The sequence below is a fragment of the Microtus oregoni genome, unplaced genomic scaffold (genome assembly GCF_018167655.1).
Source record: "Microtus oregoni isolate MIOR12 unplaced genomic scaffold, Mior012 000000F_ref0000247, whole genome shotgun sequence".
Taxonomy (NCBI): Eukaryota; Metazoa; Chordata; class Mammalia; order Rodentia; family Cricetidae; genus Microtus; species Microtus oregoni.
The window spans coordinates 18,957,478-18,975,256 of NW_024543059.1; the positions used below are offsets into that span (position 1 = coordinate 18,957,478).

The 17,779-nt window shown below is 46.5% G+C and overlaps 1 pseudogene; it reads left to right on the forward strand.

Moving 5' to 3' along the window:
- The first annotated feature begins 841 nt into the window (after positions 1 to 841).
- On the forward strand, positions 842 to 1,731 carry LOC121450392 (annotated as a pseudogene).
- The last annotated feature ends 16,048 nt before the right edge of the window (positions 1,732 to 17,779 follow it).

The following is a 17,779-nucleotide window of genomic DNA, read 5'->3' on the forward strand; positions in this document are numbered from 1 at the left end:
ATCCTGAAGGAGATCTGGGGCCTGGGGTTCCAGAGACAGAATGTTGCCACACAGACTTGGCTGGGTGTTAGTTCTTGATCCGACCATTTAGAGAGAGGTTCAGCTAAAAAACCGAAGCCTATCTTTCCCAAGTGCAAAGGTCACACTAACCTTGCTCACAGGACGTCCATCTGTTTCAGTGCTGAGGAACAACAGGACAGTTCCTCTTTGGAGAACTAACCTCTACCCTCTTTATCTTGTGGCTCCTTCGGGCCTCCCTCACGCCTGTCACGGGGACTTGAACGGTTCACACCTTCCTTTCTCAGAGCTGCAGAAACCTTATCATGGAGCTGAGGTACGGCCAGGTCTTCTGGGCGAGCTTGTGCCTCTTAGCCCAGTGGAGCGGGGAAACTTTCACTGTTCATCTGAGTGGTTGCTGCGGGAGCGCACCTTGCGCACCTTCAGCCAATAGACTTTAAGATACCAGCCCACTTGGGCGTGGTCTCGTTAGCTTTAAGAAGCAGCAGCTGCCGTGTTCTTCCAGCTCCACTTCAGGCTACTAGACTCCTTTCCTGACCACACAGAGGGCTGTTGTCTGGGACGCGGTGATCTGTAAGTTTTTTTTTCCCTTTAAATAAATAACCATTCTATTAATCATAATTCCAAACTGCTGTGGGATTGTTTGTGACTTATGCCTTCAAGTGGGTACCTTTTGCAATTCCTCTGCCTTGAAATACCACTCACCGCTGCTGCTGCTGCTACTGCTGCTGCTGCTGCTGCTGCTGCTGCTGCTGCTGCTGCTGCTGCTGCTGCTTCTTCTTCTTCTTCTTCTTCTTCTTCTTCTGGAAAACACCAAATGACGATGACGCCGGTGCAGCGGGAGGGCCCTGAGGACCCGGGGGCCGGATTAGGATGCCGTGGCAATTTCCACGGAGGATTTGGCAGCGGTCTGAGGGGCTGAAGCCGTGGTCAAGGCCGTGGCTGAGGCCGAGGCTGCGGGGCTCCAGGAGGTAAAGCTGAAGACAAGGAGTGGATTCCCATCACCAAGCTGGGCCACCTGGTTAAGGACATGAAAGTCAAGTCCCTAGAGGAGATCTACCTGTTCTCCCTGCCCATTAAGTAATCTGAGATTATTGACTTTTTCCTGGGAGCTTCCTTAAAGGATGAGGTTCTGAAGATCATGCCGGTGCAGAAGCAGACTAGGGCAGGGCAGCGGACCAGGTTCAAGGCTTTTTGTCGCTATTGGGGACTACAATGGTCACGTAAGTCTCAGTGTCAAGTGCTCCAAGGAGGTAGCCACTGCCATCCAAGGGGCCATCTCTTGGCCAAGCTTTCCATTGTCCCTGTGCGGAGAGGCTACTGGGGGGAACAAGATTGGCAAACCCCACACTGTCCCTTGCAAAGCGACAGGCCACTGTGGTTCTGTGCTGGTGCGTCTCATCCCTGCCCCCAGAGGCACTGGCATAGTCTCCGCTCCTGTGCCCAAGAAGCTACTGATGATGGCTGGCATTGATGACTGCTACACATCAGCCAGGGGCTGTACTGCCACTCTGGGCAACTTTGCCAAGGCCACCTTTGATGCCATCTCTAAGACCTACAGCTACCTGACCCCCGACCTCTGGAAAGAGACTGTGTTCACCAAGTCTCCTTATCAGGAATTCACTGACCATCTTGTGAAAACCCACACCAGAGGCTCTGTTCAGAGGACCCAGGCTCCAGCTGTGGCCACCACATAAGGGTTTTTATACAAGGAAAATAAAAGTGAATTAAATCTGTTAAAAAAAAAAAATACCACTCACCGCCTCTCCTTTTCCCAGAAACATGCTCTCCTTGGTCACAGAAAGCAAAATGATCACCCAAAAACACGCCCACAAGCAGAGGCCTCTTCACGATGTGTGCATGGAGAGAGGACCGGAACACTGCTTTTCATGAGTCTCGTGGAGCAACAGATTGGTGTTGTCACAAAGACAGTGACAGTCACTGTGAGGGCAGGCTTTGAGGTCTTGTTGTCAGGCGTCCCTCACTGTGACAGTGGTGCTGGCCTCCTGTGGCCTCTGAGTGAAGACGTAGGACTCTTAGCTCCAGCACCACATCTGCCGGTACACCGCCATGCTCCCCGTCATTGATCACAAATGGACTGAACCTCTGAAACTGCAAGCAAGCCACCTCAATTCAATGTTTTCTTTATTAGAGTTGCCTTGATCATGGTGTCTCTTCACAGTAATAGTAACCCTGGCTAAGACAAGATGGCAGCATCCTGGTCCCTAACAGCTCACTGGTGTTGTCAGTAAAGTCAGTGTTCCTGCCCAGAGTTTCTCAGTCCACCTGAGACTCTTAGGTCATTAACCCTTCAGATCCTGGAGACAGATTAAAAAAAAAAAAGAAGAGAGGCAAAGTATTCTCTCATTGGCTACTTCCTGACAGAGATGATAAAGGGACATAGGTTCTATCCCCAGAATCTAAGAGAGGATTGTTCTGGTTGACATTATGGAGCAGGAGGCGAGTTTTAACCTGTGGTGTGTCATATGACAGACATCAGGTGACCCTAGAGAAACATCTGAAAGCTAATTATTAGAGGGCTGAAAATGGGCGGTTCCAGAGTGAACCTGAGAGACTGACTAGGAAGAGGGAGGAGGAGAATCAGGAGCCAGGGAGAGGAGGTGGGTGACCAGAGATGGGGGCCCTATAGAAGACAAAGGGAGGATCCGTATTGTGTCTCAAAGGACTGTGGGTATCTGGCAGCCGGAGTCAGTCAGAACGGGAAGGACGTCAGGAGAGGTGGTAAACCGGAAGGAGCAACAGCTCAACCTTCTGGATCTGGGAAGAATGGAGGAAGGGAAGAGGCTGGAAAAGAGCAGCCATCTCAGTCTTACTTACTTACAGTGACCTCCTCATCCCCCCTGTTGTCATCAGCAGTTTGCACAGGACCTCAGGATGTTGAGCACCACCATGATTGACAGAAAACATCCATCCAGCCGTTCCTTAGAGCTGTGCTGTGTCACACTGAGACCTCATCAGCCTGGTTACCCCTAAGGCATGGGGTTCTCTAAAGGAGTAACAACAGATCGGCTCTGAAGTCTCCCCAGTCTTAACTGCCTCTGACTCTGTGTGTAGTTAATCATTTGTTTGTCTTTTTATTTATTTGAGACAAGGCCTACCTATCTATGCTGTACAAGCAGGTCTTAGGCCCCCTAGGTTAAAGGGATCCGAGTAGCTGAGACACCTGGTATATGCTCCACATCTGGATTTGACTTTCCTCTTAGCCCTTCAGCTTTGAAAAGGCCATGAGGGAAGTACTGGCTGTTCCAGTCCCTGACCAATGAGATCAGTAAGACCCATGCTATCCACCATGATCTCTGCGATAAGCAGGATGTTGGGAAGGGGTCTTAACAGAAGGGTGCTTGGGAACCTCTGTGCTGCTGAGGGCTGAGGAACAATGGGGTATCCGGAGGAACTCCTAGGGATGAAGCAGCCACTGGGTCCACTCCTATCCCTTGTCCTGCCCCCCCCCCCAACATCAACAAACAGGCAGATCCCCTGTCTGTCCCAAGCCACCTGCTGTTTGAGGGTAGGAGGCCTTCTAGCAGGGACAGTGATAGCTCAAAAGAGTAGAAAACACACGCGTTCCCCTCACAAGCTTAAAATGAAGAGACAACTTGTTTGTTTTCTAATGCAATGAAACTCAAGAGTATGGCCAAGGTTCTCAGACCCAGAGCTGTCTAAGGAGGCAACCCCCGACTCTGAGGCGGAACGGCATGTCTGATCTGGGGTGGCAGAGACGGAAAAGATTAACCACAGCGGTGGAAGCAGCTGGGAGTGCAGCTGTCACCCTGAGGAAAGCGCAGTTTGTTGAAAGCTGCTCCAACTGTCTGCAGAGCCTGGGGCGCTAAGTGCAGCCACACCCAGGGAAGGCCCGAATTAGGAGTGAGGCGATGCTGCCCCCTAGAGGTCAATCTAGAACTGTCACGGTACTGAAGGCTTGATGTCTGGGTTCACGGCCTGATGGGGCCCTGTGGGGAAAGTTTAGAGTGTATCCCGGACTTGGAGCTCAAAACAGTACAGAGAATCCCATCTAAGCAGAGTGTAAACTGGGGGCCAAAGCAGAATAACCCAGCGGCCTGGATGTCTGACTGAGAGATACAGCAAGAGGCCAGCCTGCCTATCTCTGTCCCCACAGGCACTCTGGATGCCTGATGGCTCCCAGGAGAAGATATGACCACCTGTCAAGCATGCTCTGCGGGAAGCAGGGCTGGACACAGCGAAGGGCTGCGCCCCTCGACTCAGCATGGAGTACATGCAAAAGACTAGAACAAGCTGGCATATGTGTACCAAGCCATTTATCCTGCCGGTGGCTACCGCGTTGTTCACAGATGAGGAAGAAATCGAAGAGTAGAAAGGTTTTCAGTGTCCCAGGCCTCTAATTTAACGCGCGCCATTGCCAGGCGGTGGCTCTAGTTCCTCCCAGGATGGAAGAAAGGTCTCAGAACCAACACCTAGGTGCATTCTCATAACGAAAATAACGTGCCGCGATCAGGATTCCAATGACAGAAGGAAAAAGGATCGTTGAAACCAGCTTGTGGTTTGAGTGGGTGACTACCTACAGTGAAGTTACCTACAGCTTCGTAAAACTTGACCCCTACGGTGTCCCCGAAGGTCCCAAAGCAAAATGTCTCCAAACCCATCCCCGTGATATGTTTGCTTCCATTACCCTCTATGTCTGTCCTGTCGGATGTTAAATGGCCCTAGAAGTCGCAAATTCTTATTCTCCATCAAGGGATGGAGAGTGCTTCCCTGTAAACCCAAAGAAAGTGACCTCCCATTTTCCTCCTATGAATTTAATTTTTAAAAATAAAGTGTGGGGCTCGATTCAAGCGACCAACCTGTATAGGGATTTGGAAGGAAGAGTGAAACTGTCCTACATATTTTATTTATTCACTGGAGTGCTAAGTGTCCTGGAACTGCAGAACTCGGGTTTCTTACGTGATTATTAAACAACCCCCTGCAACTTCCTTTACAGCCACTTACATCTGGGCTTTATAGCCTTCTTCTTAGTTCCCATGCTCTAACTAAAAGAAATGCAAAGTATAAATTATAAAAATGTACAAAACCTAAGATGTCGGACTTGTGAACTTTGGCCAAATGAGTCTTCACTTATTATTTATCTTTTCTTAATTTAATATAATTTTTAATATAATATAATTGGGAACTTTGACAAAACAGCCATCGGCAAGATGCACCGTTAGTGATACCACTCCACGGTGATGCCCCGGTGACTGCTGGGAGCTACTCACCTCTCTCATTTTCTTCCTGGAAGAATATTTCATGTTCCGCTTATTTCATTATTAAAGAAATACTAAAATCTAGTCATCTATACACCTCCACAGTGAAAGCTTTTCAAGCATCTTCTTCCTTGAGTTTTGCACGTATTCTTTCATATTTATTTTATGTGTATGAATGTGCACCATAAATAGCCAAAATTAACCTTTTTTTTCTGTCAAGGCCAACTGAGGATCTAGTCTTCAGGGGAGTTACAGATGGCTGTGGGCCACCATGTCTGTGCTGCAAACCAAACCTGGGTCATCTGGAAGAGCAGCAAATGCTCCTAACCGCTGAGACATCTCTCCAGTCCCCCCGATCACTTTCTGGGCTGAAGTTTGGGCAATCCTGGTGTGTTGCCAAGTAAACTGGGCTCCAAAAAGGAAGCTATAAACCTTGGCACATCCATGCTTGTAAAATGCTACTCAATAGCATGTTCTTATTCAGTTGAAGTAAGCATACAAAGCAATGAGCTTCATTATAGAATCTTCATAGTGTGCCATTTTCTGTTGCCACTCACTCCCCCACTGTCCTTCCTCACCACATACACACACACCCTAGAAGTGATGTTTCCTAAAGCAAGCCCACAACTGACAGCATAAGACTCCAGACAATAAAGCCTGGAGGAAAGGCACAACCTCAAAAGCTTACATACTACATCTAGTATGTAATCATAATCAAAGCTACATATAAATACATGAAAGAACTAAGTTATAAGCCTGTAGAACGAATCGGGGGGGGGGGGTTTCCAGGGGCAAAGAGGGTTTGGGTGAAAGAAGGACGTATATGGACACGGCACATGCCCTGCATCCGTTGGCATCAGTGTCAGAGCTGCAACTGTGACATCATGCTAATTCTTTTGCAAGATATCATCATGGAGGGAACACGGGTAAGTGGATATGAGCTCTCTCGTTTGCACGTAGGACGACTGCATGCAAATACACAGCTTTCCCCGAAAGAACAAGTTTAACTCTTCAGGAAAGGTATAAAAGCGTCTAGGTATTTGTAATGGTTTCTGAAGTTAACATCATGAATTACCACCTTTAAATTTTTATTTAAGCCACCATGGTGCCAAAGCAAAGGAAATAAAAATATGCTAAAGGAGCCCTTTTACCGATGAGTCTACACCCTGCCCAGCTTTACTGACCAAACTCGTCATGTCATGTAGGTCTGATCTTGTACCTTTATTTTTTCTTTTCTGGGTAATCTTGGCTATACTGCAACTAACTGTGTGCATGAGTCTGGCCTTGAAATCACAGAGATCCACCTGCCTCTGCCTCCCAAGTGCTGGGATTAAAGGCGTGCGCCACCACCGCCTGGCTCTTACCATGTATCATGCCTCTGACGCTAATGCTGATGCTCAGACGTCAACAGCCTTTCTCATGTCACACGGTTGCATCCAAGTGTGTGTGGATTTGCATGTTTTCCCTTACCAGCCCTAATGGCCGTTTGAGAAACAGCCTTGGGGCTGCAGCAGAGGTCAGATAGAGCTCTTGCCTACCGTGCAAGAGGCTCCGAGGTCTAGGGGGACAAAGTGAATACGGCAAGTAAATACAGTGGGATTCTGAGTTGGCTCTGCAGCGATGAAAATATTTTCTCCGTGCTGTAAAACACAGTCCTGGAGCCACTGATGACATTTGAATAGTTCTCACTGATTCAAGTATGGGGTTGGCTTCCTGCTTTTCTGCATGTGTGTATGTGTATGTAGATGTGTCTGTTTGCATGTGTGCAGGTGCACATGAGGTGGCTGTATATGTGTGCAGGTGTGTAGAGGCCAGAGGTCAACCTTAAGTGTCATTATTCAGGAGCTGCCCTCTTGGTTTTTTAAGACAGGCTCTCTCACTGGCCTGGAGCTCCCTGATTCAAGTAGAGCTGGCTGGCTAGTGCATCCCAGGAATCTATCTGTCTCCACCTCTTGCAAAGGGGTTATTAGCATACACCACCATGCCCATCCTCTGCCCAGATTCTGAGGCACAGACTCAGGCCCTCACGCCTGCACAGCAAGCCCATTGCTAGCAGAGAGCTTTCCCAGCCCAATTCCCTGCCTTTGATAACTGCAATGTGGTCCTATGGGAGATTTTCTTGTGTTTTTAACAATGTGTGATTGAAATAGTTAGACACAAGGAGATGCCATATTATATTAAAAAGACCTTTTTTTTAAAAAATGAACCAGGGGCTGGAGAAATGGCTCAGTGGTTAAGAGCATTGCCTGCTCTTCCAAAGGTCCTAAGTTCAATTCCCAGCAACCATATGGTGGCTCACAACCATCTGTAATGAGGTCTAGTGCCCTCTTCTGGCCTGCAGGCAGACACACAGACAGAACATTGTATACATAATAAATAAATAAATAAATAAATAAATAAACCATGCAAGGTGGCCCACTCCTCTATCCCCAGGACTTAAAGAAGCAGAAGCAAGAAGGTGGTCATTACAAAAAGCCAGGGATACATAGGAAGACACTGTTTCAAAAAAAAGAAAATTTTAAATAGATGAAAAATTACCTGCACCATGATGAAAGGCAAACTTTTAACATGGCAGGAAAGAATACGTGGCAAGCTTTGTACTCTTCTAAATTTTCTGTAATTCTGAAGTTATTTCAAAATATCTTCAATTTTTAAACCCTTCTAGAAACTATCGCTAATAGTCATTCAGGTGAAACTCCAATGATAGGGGTTAAAAAATTGTAAAAAAAAAAAAATCATTGTAAAAAAATCTTTCATTTCCATCCTCTTTTTCTCTTTTCTCTGAGAGGGCTAAAAGTAAACTCTGTTTCAGATGAGTGCATAGACCAGAATTCCCAAAAAGCAAACAGTACAAATTCCCAAACCTCAATGGACCTCCTCCAGCCCCTGCTACTACCCATGTGGCATTGAGTGTGTTGATCTGGTTCCAAACTGGGGCCCAGGGCTCCATTAGGGTCCACGAAGAAGGAGCGTCCACAAGCTCCCTTGCAGTCAAGAAACGAGATCCCTAATGGATGCTTTTACTCCACTGGTCACTCTCCCCTCCCCCTACCGCCACCCCCAGTCACCGCGCCTCAGAATTCTTGTGCATACGAGAAGTACTCCTTACTAGATCTAGAATCCCAAACAGCAACGTCCAGGTGTGAAGTATCCAGCACCTGCAGAGAAAAGCCTGCTTTGAAAGATCAGAGGGCGGACGTTTGATTAAGAGTGAGAGCCGTGCTAACAGCATCATATTCCAGAAACGCACATTCTCCGGAGAGCGTGGGATGCACGCTTCCAAGAGAGGAACACGTACAGCAATGGGTAGAACCAGATGTGTGGGCAGAGGTAACGGTTCCTAGCATTACCTCCCTAACACGCTGACAGTGCAAGCCGCCATGGCTTCTCCCAGACTGAGCTCCTCCGGCAATGCTTCTCACTCAAGAGCGAACGCAGAGCGCAGACTCCCCGGCTCCTAGTGTGCTTTAGAGCCGCTACCTGGCCGCATGCATCAAAAACATCACACAGTTAGAGCCACCAGGTGAAGGCTGTTTGTTACTGCGCTAGGAACAGTGAGGAGTTCTCTGCTCTCCCTTCCTTATTACCTCACTCAGTATGATAATGTTTACTTGATTCTCTGACAGCTGTAAATCAACAGTCCCTTGTGCACAAATCAGGCTTCTGAACAATCGAAAACTCCTACACACACACACACACACACACACACACACACACACACAAACACACACGCACCGGGGCCAGAAGACAAGGCCAACTCTCGCCCATAAATTTGTGAGCTTGTTACCATAGAAACCGGTTCAAGCATGCAAGTGTAGATTAGCAGTGCCACCTAGTGGGATACCGATGATAATGCAATCATCCCTCAAACCTTGATTGGGACTAAACGGTTAGGTGGTTTGAGGTGGGTTCTGCTGGGTTTGCCTTTGTGTTTGGCTTGGCTTGGCTTAGTTTGGTTTGCCTTTAATAGCTACCATAGCTCTTCCTTTAATTTTCTAGAGATCTGCCCACCTGTGTCAAATTCAAGTTCCTCAAAACCTTTCCCTTCTTACAGACAGACTCAGAGAACAGTATCACACAGGCGCCCATCTCATTTTCTGAATGCTCAGCTTGACTATTCCATTTGTGGCTCTAGGTACATCACGAATTACTACAGCCCCTCGAGTAATGCATATATAGTGGACAGTAGCAAGCAACATTTTGAGAACCAGAAATAATAATGAGCCTTCCCGGGTCGTTGATTCATTTATTTAGGTCATGTGACTTCTGTTTCAAGTCAGTTAAATATGCTTGTGATAAACTTGGAGCCGCCAAGATGTGTCTGCATCACATTAAGGAAGATTGACCAAGAGGGAGTCCAGGCTTGAATTTTTCACCGTTCTCCCTGTGTCTTCCACCTCTCTCTAGCTTGTGATTTCCGCCCTATCTGTCTGTTCAGAGCAAAGGGCTTTGCTCTCTGTGTATCTGAATAGCACAGGAAGTGTCACATGATGAAGGAATGTGCACTGCTTTATAGAAATCTTTAGCAGGGCTTTGTAAGGGATTAACTTATTTACTCCAATTTACCCAGATAACCACCACGCTGCAAATGTATCAAGCAGTATCTGGATGCCACTTCCAGATAGATGTCTGTTTTATAAGGTTCACTTTTGACCTGCTCCAGTTATCAGCAAGTGACTATCACAGCACACATACAAACACACACACATTGCTCTCTGGGTCTGGGGAATGAAAGGCCAGACAACCTAAGATCACAGCTGTGTACTGATGTGGGAGTGTCATATATCAATCTGTTGATTTCTTTGGTTAAGCAATAAAGAAACTGCTTGGCCCTCATATGTTAAAACATAGGTGGGAGGAGTAAACAGAACAGAAGGCTGGGAGAAAGAAGCTGAGTCAGGGAGTCGCCATGATTCTCCCACTCCAGGCAGACGCAGGTTAAGATCATTCCTGGTAAGCCAGCTCGTGGGCTACAGCAGATTATTAGAAATGGGCTAGTCCAGGTGCGAGAGCTAGCCTAGAAGAGGCTAGATAGAAATGGGCCAAGCGGTGTTTAAAAGAATACAGTTTTGGTGTAATTATTTTGGGTAAAGCTAGCCGGGTGGCAGGAAGCAGCCCGAGCTAGCCATGTGGGCGGCCGGGTGCCGGGGACGCAGCCCACCACTCTTATTTCAACAGTGTACTAGTTTAGGTTATAAAAGTGGATTACATGGGAACTCCAAGGTAAGTGGGGTTGGTTGTGACACGTCTCCTAAAGACAAGTTAAACAGGCTGAGTTCACAGCAGGATAGACATCTTGAAGGTTTAAGCAACCTCAGGCTGTATTAGTAACTCCATTGTGAGTCTCAATAAAAGTCCTAGTCTCTTCAAACACAAGGAATATTCCCACAACAATGAACCAGCGTGCAATTTCTGTAAGGAACTTAGCCATTTCTTCAAGGAATGGGAAGTTGATTCTGTAAATACAAGATCTCTTGGCCTCAGCAAGGTCTAGAGGACTCATGCATTGCTGTCTAGGCAGGGTGGGTCTGGGGATAATTTGTACTCAGCCCATGCCTGCTGCTAAACCCTCTTACTGCAAAGCTATGACCCACACCGAAAATGGATTTGCCTACCTGCTCAACAAGGGGTCACTTTCAAGTCCAGGCTGCCTGCCATCTTCACCTGATCAATGGCTTCTTACGATACAAGCCGTGGAGGGAAATCTTCAGTGAACATCTCCAAATAATAATCTGCCAAGCATAATCTATCACTCTGAAGGGCCTGGCCTACTTGGGGCATGTGGTACAGAAGATGAACATACCGACTTCAGACTCTAGGAACACAGACATGTCAGCCGTGGACAGAAACACTGCAGGCAGCAGAAGTCATGGTGACATGAAATAGCTCACTCTTCATCCAAACACTTGGATACAACATAAGTTATTGGTCATATTAAAGACTCATGTTCCCTGTGTACATTTTAAACAAAGGAAATATCTCAGAATTGCATGACAATTGTTTGCAATTTTGAAAAACCAAGAGTTGAGGTTTGGTATTATTGGAGTGGTGTTATTCATACTGGGTAGGAGAAGGAGGGAAGGGGAACTCTCAGGGGTTAGATGGGCTCATGTTCTTCTTCTCAGCTCACAGTTGCCCCCAGACTCTGGCCAAAAAGATGAGCTCTTTTTCTGTGCATTAATTCTCTGATTGTGAAGTTTCCAGGCAGTCGTGTAAATATTCAGGCAATAAATAAGGGGATCCAGATGGAGTGGTCTTCACAGTTACTTTCATTTCTCTGTCAAAATATTTAGCTAGTCTGTAAATCTTCCTTAAAACATTAACTTGTCACTGAACGCAAACATTTCCGTGAGTGATGTTAATCGCCCCCCATTCACTAAATGAAGCTCCCATATAGCGTTTCTTCGATGATTGTTAAGGGTGGCTGGATCCAAAGTCCAGTATATAAAATCCAGACAGGCTATCTGCCGAAAGGAAGGAGTTCACCCTCTTCCCACCCGACCCCAGCAGAAAGCATCTGCTCCAGCCAGCTCAGTCCTGAGAGAAAACCAGCAGGCAAGGCACCCCGAGTCGCAAAGAGATGCTGAGACAATTTGGAGGGCCAGGAGGAGGTCTAGCCGCATGGGGCTATTTCTGGAATGTGTCTATTTTCCGGGGCCAGCAAAGTCAGCCTCAACTCCGCAGAGTTCTCATTTCCTGAAAACCGTGTGGTGCAAAGCCGTATTATTGCCTAGGCGTTGTTTAGTGTGGGTTTCTTCCCAGTTTGGAAAGACATGCACAGCATAAAATCAAATACATTTTTAATGCCCTGGAAACGTGCAGTGGCTTTTAATGGGAGTGATTAGCCTTAGGAAAAGAAACAGAAAGTACCGAGGAGGCGGATTAATGTGCAGCACCTCTCTTCCCAAAATGTGTCCCAAGATTTTGGGGGATCCTCTGCTCAACCCCATAAGACCACCAGAGAAACTCAGCTATCACCTACAAAACATCCCTAGAGCCACCGCCTAGAGCGAGGGAAAAGGTGGGGCAATGTGGCTTCCCCTCCCAAGTCCCCAAAGCTTTGTGCTCGGCTGGGAGAACGGAGCTGTGTGAGAAATACTGATTAGGTCGTCTTGGAAAAGCAGAGAGTTCTGGGAGGCAGAATAACATTCCACAAAAATCCCCACATCTTCACTTCCCAGAATCTGAATCTTGTATGGCGAAGGGATTTTACCGAGAAGATTCAAAAAGAAAACATTAAGGTACTTTAGATGGAGTGGTTGGTTATCCTTGATGGTCCCCAGGGGCCCAATGCCATCACAAGGATACTTACAGAAGGAGACAAGAGAATCAGTTAATAGTGGCAGACCGTGACCACCGAAGCAGAAGATGGAGGAAGCGCCATGGGACAGGAACGCAAATGGCCCTAGGAAAGGAAAAGAACGCTGATTCTTCTCAAGCTTCCAGCAGAGGATAGCCCTGCAGACACTTTGATTGTATACTTTTGACCTTCAAATTATAAGAAAACTAATTTGGACTGTTTTAAGCCCCCTAAATTTGTGGTGTGTTGTTACTGTAGATAGTTAGGGTTTCTGCGGCTGTGATAAAACACCGTAACCAGAAGCAACCTGGAGAAAGGAGTTTGTTTGGCTCACCCTCCCACATAACAGGCAATCATCCAAGGAAGTTAGGGTAGGAACTCAAGGCAGGAAGTGTGGAAGCAGGAACTAGTGCAAAGGCCAATGCTATTTCCTGGTTTGCTCTGCATGGCTTACGCAGGCTGCTTTCTTATACCACACAAGACCCAGGAGTGGCACTGTCCACCAGTGAACTGGACCCATCCCCATCCCCCATCAATCATTAATCAAGAAAATGTACTACAGACCTGCCCACAGGTAAATCTGAAAGGAGCATTTTGACAGGTGAGGTCCAAACTGACTCTAGTTCCAAGTTGATGAAGAAGAAGAAGAAGAAGAAGAAGAAGAAGAAGAAGAAGAAGAAGAAGAAGAAGAGGAGGAGGAGGAGGAGGAGGAGGGAAAGAAAGAAAGAAAGAAAGAAAGAAAGAAAGAAAGAAACTAACCAAGACAGCAGCCATAGGAAACACATGCCTATTCCCAATTGCACAAAACACTTTACCTTGATATCAGCCTTGCTGTGGTGTAAGAGGGTATTAGTGGGGATTTGGAAAGTCCTCAGAAGGCTCACAGTAAAGGTAAGTGAACCATTCTCAGGAGTTGATTTTCAAGATAGTTCAGGAAGCCCCCAGGCACGGGGAATGGTGGGCACAAAGGCACAGAGGTAGAAAGCACAGCGCGTTTCATGCCCTAGAGCAAAAGTAACACAAAGGCTGTCAGCCACCCTGCTCATCCATGAACCCACCTCAGCTCTGCATCCCAGGATCTGCCATGGCAAGAGCTCCTCAGTCCTGGGATGGTGACAGCTGCCAGACTGCCATCTCTAGACAGACACAGCTAGGGTACAGAGAGAGAAGTCTGCAAAAACCTGCTGCAGCCACTTGCAACACAGAGTTGGCCTTGGGGACCTGGCTCTGGAGAACAAGCAGCACCATTTTCTCAGGGGTCTGATGAAAGCCTTGGCCCAGGGCAATGGTGACATGTAGCCCTTGCTCAGAGACTGAAATGACGCAAGAGATCAGGAGTAAAATTTAAGAAGGTGTTCAAAGCCAAGGTCATCTACAAAAATACTGTTTGATTCAGTATTTGAAAATTAAAATAAAGAGCCAAAAAAGATTTACAAAATGCCCAAACTGCAAAAAAAAAAAAAAAAAAGAAAGAAAGAAAGAAAGACAGGAGCATGCTGAGCCAGGTAGAGCCAGGTCTGAGTGGGAAGTTCCATCCCTTTGAATCTGTCTTTGAAACTCCAATCTGTTTTGATTTTGTTTTGTTTTGCTCTTTGTTGTTGTTGTCTTTGTTTTTTTATTAGAGACAGGGTTTCTTTGTGGCTTTGGAGCCTGTCCTGGAACTAGCTCTTGTAGACTGGGCTGGCCTGCTCAGACCCTGCTCAGACTGCTACCTGTTTCCGGGAAGAGGCTGCGAAGTGGGTAGCAATGGGGACAAGAGCTGGGGAAGAAACACAAATGATGCAGAGGATGAACCTGCTGCACCTGGAAATAGTGGGATCTGAGGTCTCTAAAGAGTCACAGAATCTCACAGTGGGTCCTTCAGAGAGGCAGCCTTTGGACCCACAGCTCAAAGAAGGCAGATGGCAGCTAAGGGAGAGATAGGCGCAAGGCCCAGTTGCACCACAAGACTTCAACCTGGGCTTCTTCCCATCTTCAGCCCTGCTTACCCTGAAAAGCCAGCTGGGACTCAGAGGGTGCGAGGTTGAACAAGAGCCAGGCCTCTGCCCCACAGAACACCAGTGCGGAATGAAAGCTGAGTCGTACTCTGAGATACCATTGTAAACCTGTCAGAATGGCCGAGATCAAAAACACTGATAACAGCTTACGGGAGAGAAGATGTGGCGCAAGGGGTACACTCCTCCAAGAGTAAGTGGAGAGATGCAGGGACATTTGAGGGAGGGATGAAGTAGGCAAAAAAGAGGAAATAACCACTTCTTTTCTTTAGGGAGAAAGTCGCAAGTGTAAGGGTTAAAGTGGACCACAGACAGCGAAAATAGGAAACCGCCAGTAAGAACGGACATCATCTCGGTGTGTTATAAAAATAAAATAAAAATAAAGTTAAAAAACAAAAAGGCTGAAGTCGTGGAAGGGCACCACCCAAACCTTTGCAGAACCCTCCTCCTGGGCTGAGTGGCTAAGCCGAGTCCTGCACACCTCCAGGCTTTGTCTGTGTCCTCAAGACCCAGTGAGCAGAAGAACAATGAAGGTGGTTGTTCAAGCACCACGAGCCAGTGAGCTGATGAAGGCACACTGTGTCCGTGACAAAGGGATTGACAGAACTGGTCACTTTCCCACTGACCGAATGAATGAATAGCATGAAGGGACCTCACACTTTATCTCTTCTCGGAACACGGTGTGGCTAGAAGAGACGGGGGGGGGGGAGATAATGATTCAAAATTAATGAAAGGCCAGGAACTGAGTTGTGCAATCCACAAGCTTGCAAACCCCCGTTTCGTCACTTTGAGACAGCATGGCAAAGGGACAGAAAGTGAGGTTTCCTCCATAACTTTCTACTTGAATTTGGGTGACTGATGACATCCGCTGAGTCTCTGTTTGCTCCTGGACAAAAGGAGATGAATCCACCTTGTCAGCCTGAACAAAGCACTTGGCCCTGAGCTCCATAAGCTATGATTGAAGGTTTGGGTTGACATGACCTTCATGGGTCTGTACAGTACAAAAGTGTCTGGGTGGAAAAGAAATGAAAAACCCCTTTACACTACTTTGGCCATTGTGATAAGAGTGCACACATATCTGCAAGTGTTCTCTGAACCTGGGGTCATATAGCACAGCTATTGCAAACGATGCCGTGTAAAGTGTAGAAAGGGCATGGAGGAGAACATCAGTGCTCTATTCATAATAGCCAGAAACTGGAGACAACCTAGATGTCCCTCAATGCAAGAACAGATAAACAAAATATGGTACATTTACACAATGGAGTATTACTCAGCTATTTTAAAAAAAAAATAACATCATGAAATTTGCAGGCAAATGGATGGAACTAGAAAAAAATCATCCTGAGTGAGGTAACCCAGACCAGAAAGATAAAGATGGTATTATTCACTTATATCTGAATATAAGTCACTAAATAGATGATGACCAGGCTATGATCCATAAACCCAGAGAGATGAGGCATAGAAGAAGGGACTAGGGGAGATACACGGGTCTAGCTGGGAGCAGGAAATAGAACAGATTTTAAGGGTGGGCTGGGTATGTAGGAGTGGACAAGAATGGGAGGAAGAGAGGGGAGATGAGATGGGGGAATGAGGGGAGAGACAGCTAGAATTGAAGAATATTTGAGGGGTGGTATGGAAACTAGATGCAGGGGAAAGTTGTTATAATATGTAACGTTTCCAAAATAATGAAGGAGACAGAAATCCTACTGGTCATCTCTTGTCATCAAATGAGTCTTCCAATGCTAGGACTGGGTTACATCCAATTGAATTGGTGGCCCAAAGCGTCCAACGGAAATCACCAAGCAACCCAAGCTGTTGCCAAGATAATAAGATACTCTCCACAAACTGACAGCAAGGCCCCATTGCTGAAGACAACACCACACAACTCATTGAACATGGGTGAACTGGTGCCCACACAGAAGCCTCAACCCTTGTTCTGGTGCCTATGACATGGAAAGGTACTCTTCAGACTACCAAAAGGGAAACATAAACACCAACCTAACCACAAAAACCTTTGACCTACAATCTATCCTCCCTGCAAAATATGCTAAGGTCATGAAGGCACAGAACTCGTGGGAGTAACCGACCAATGTCTGATTTGACTTAGAGCCCACTCCTTGAGGCCCAATTATGAGAGTACAGTCAGTTTCCAGAAACCATAATACCAATTATTATCAGTATGTATTCTGGCTATCTGGAACTAGCTCTTATAGAGCAGGCTGGTCTCGAACTCACAGAGATCCGCCTGCCTCTGCCTCCCGAGTGCTGGGATTAAAGGCGTGTGCCACCACCGCCCGGTTTTTATGTCAACTTGACACAGGCTAAAGTCATCTGAAAGGATAGACCCTCAACAGAGGAATGGATGGGGGAGGGGGACTAGGAAGAGAGGAAGGAGGGGAAACTGCCGTGGGAATGTTTTATATGAGAGAAAAATAAATTTTTAAAAAAAGAAAGTAATTTTTGTGAAAGCAACTAGTTAATCAGAAGAAAATGAGGACCCAAGAATAAAAGAAAAACCCAAGATCCAATAAACAAGGAGACAGTCCAGTAAGTTCTTTTTTTATAAACCTGGGATAATAGTGTCACAGAGACTTAGGCGGTGGCAAGTCAAAATTAAAACAATAAATCAGACAGTCTGAGAAGAAGTCTTTCCGAAGCAAATTCACATTAATAGATTAAGCCGCTGAAGGCTCTGTATAATAAGGTGGCTTTATATGCTTCTGTTATCCACAAGGAACCAAACAAAGACAAACAAATAGAAGTGTGAAGCCAAATGACAACATATTTTCAAGCGATTGCAAGAATAAGAGAAAAGGCCATCAACTGGCCTTCGTGACTGGGACACTCTGCTTGCTGCAGTGCTGTTTCTGAAATATTACATTTCCTTCCAACTGCAAGTTGGTGTAATATAAAATAAAATTTGCCTCACTCTTTAAGAAAGGGAGGGAGGGAGGAAAGGAAGAGAAAGAAAAGAAGAAAAGAAGGGAAGAAGGAAAGAAGGAAGGGAGGGAGGGGGAGGAAGACGGGGGAGAGGAGAGAGAGAGAGAGAGAGAGAGAGAGAGAGAGAGAATACCTCCATAAGAGGCAAGCCTGTAGGGCATTGTAATCAGTAATTGATGTGGAAGGGCCCATTATGTTGTGGCAAGTGGTCCTGGGCTCTGTAAGAAAGCAAGCCAAACCGAAGAATGGACTGAGGCTGCAAAGGAACTGGAGCTCAAAGAACCTCT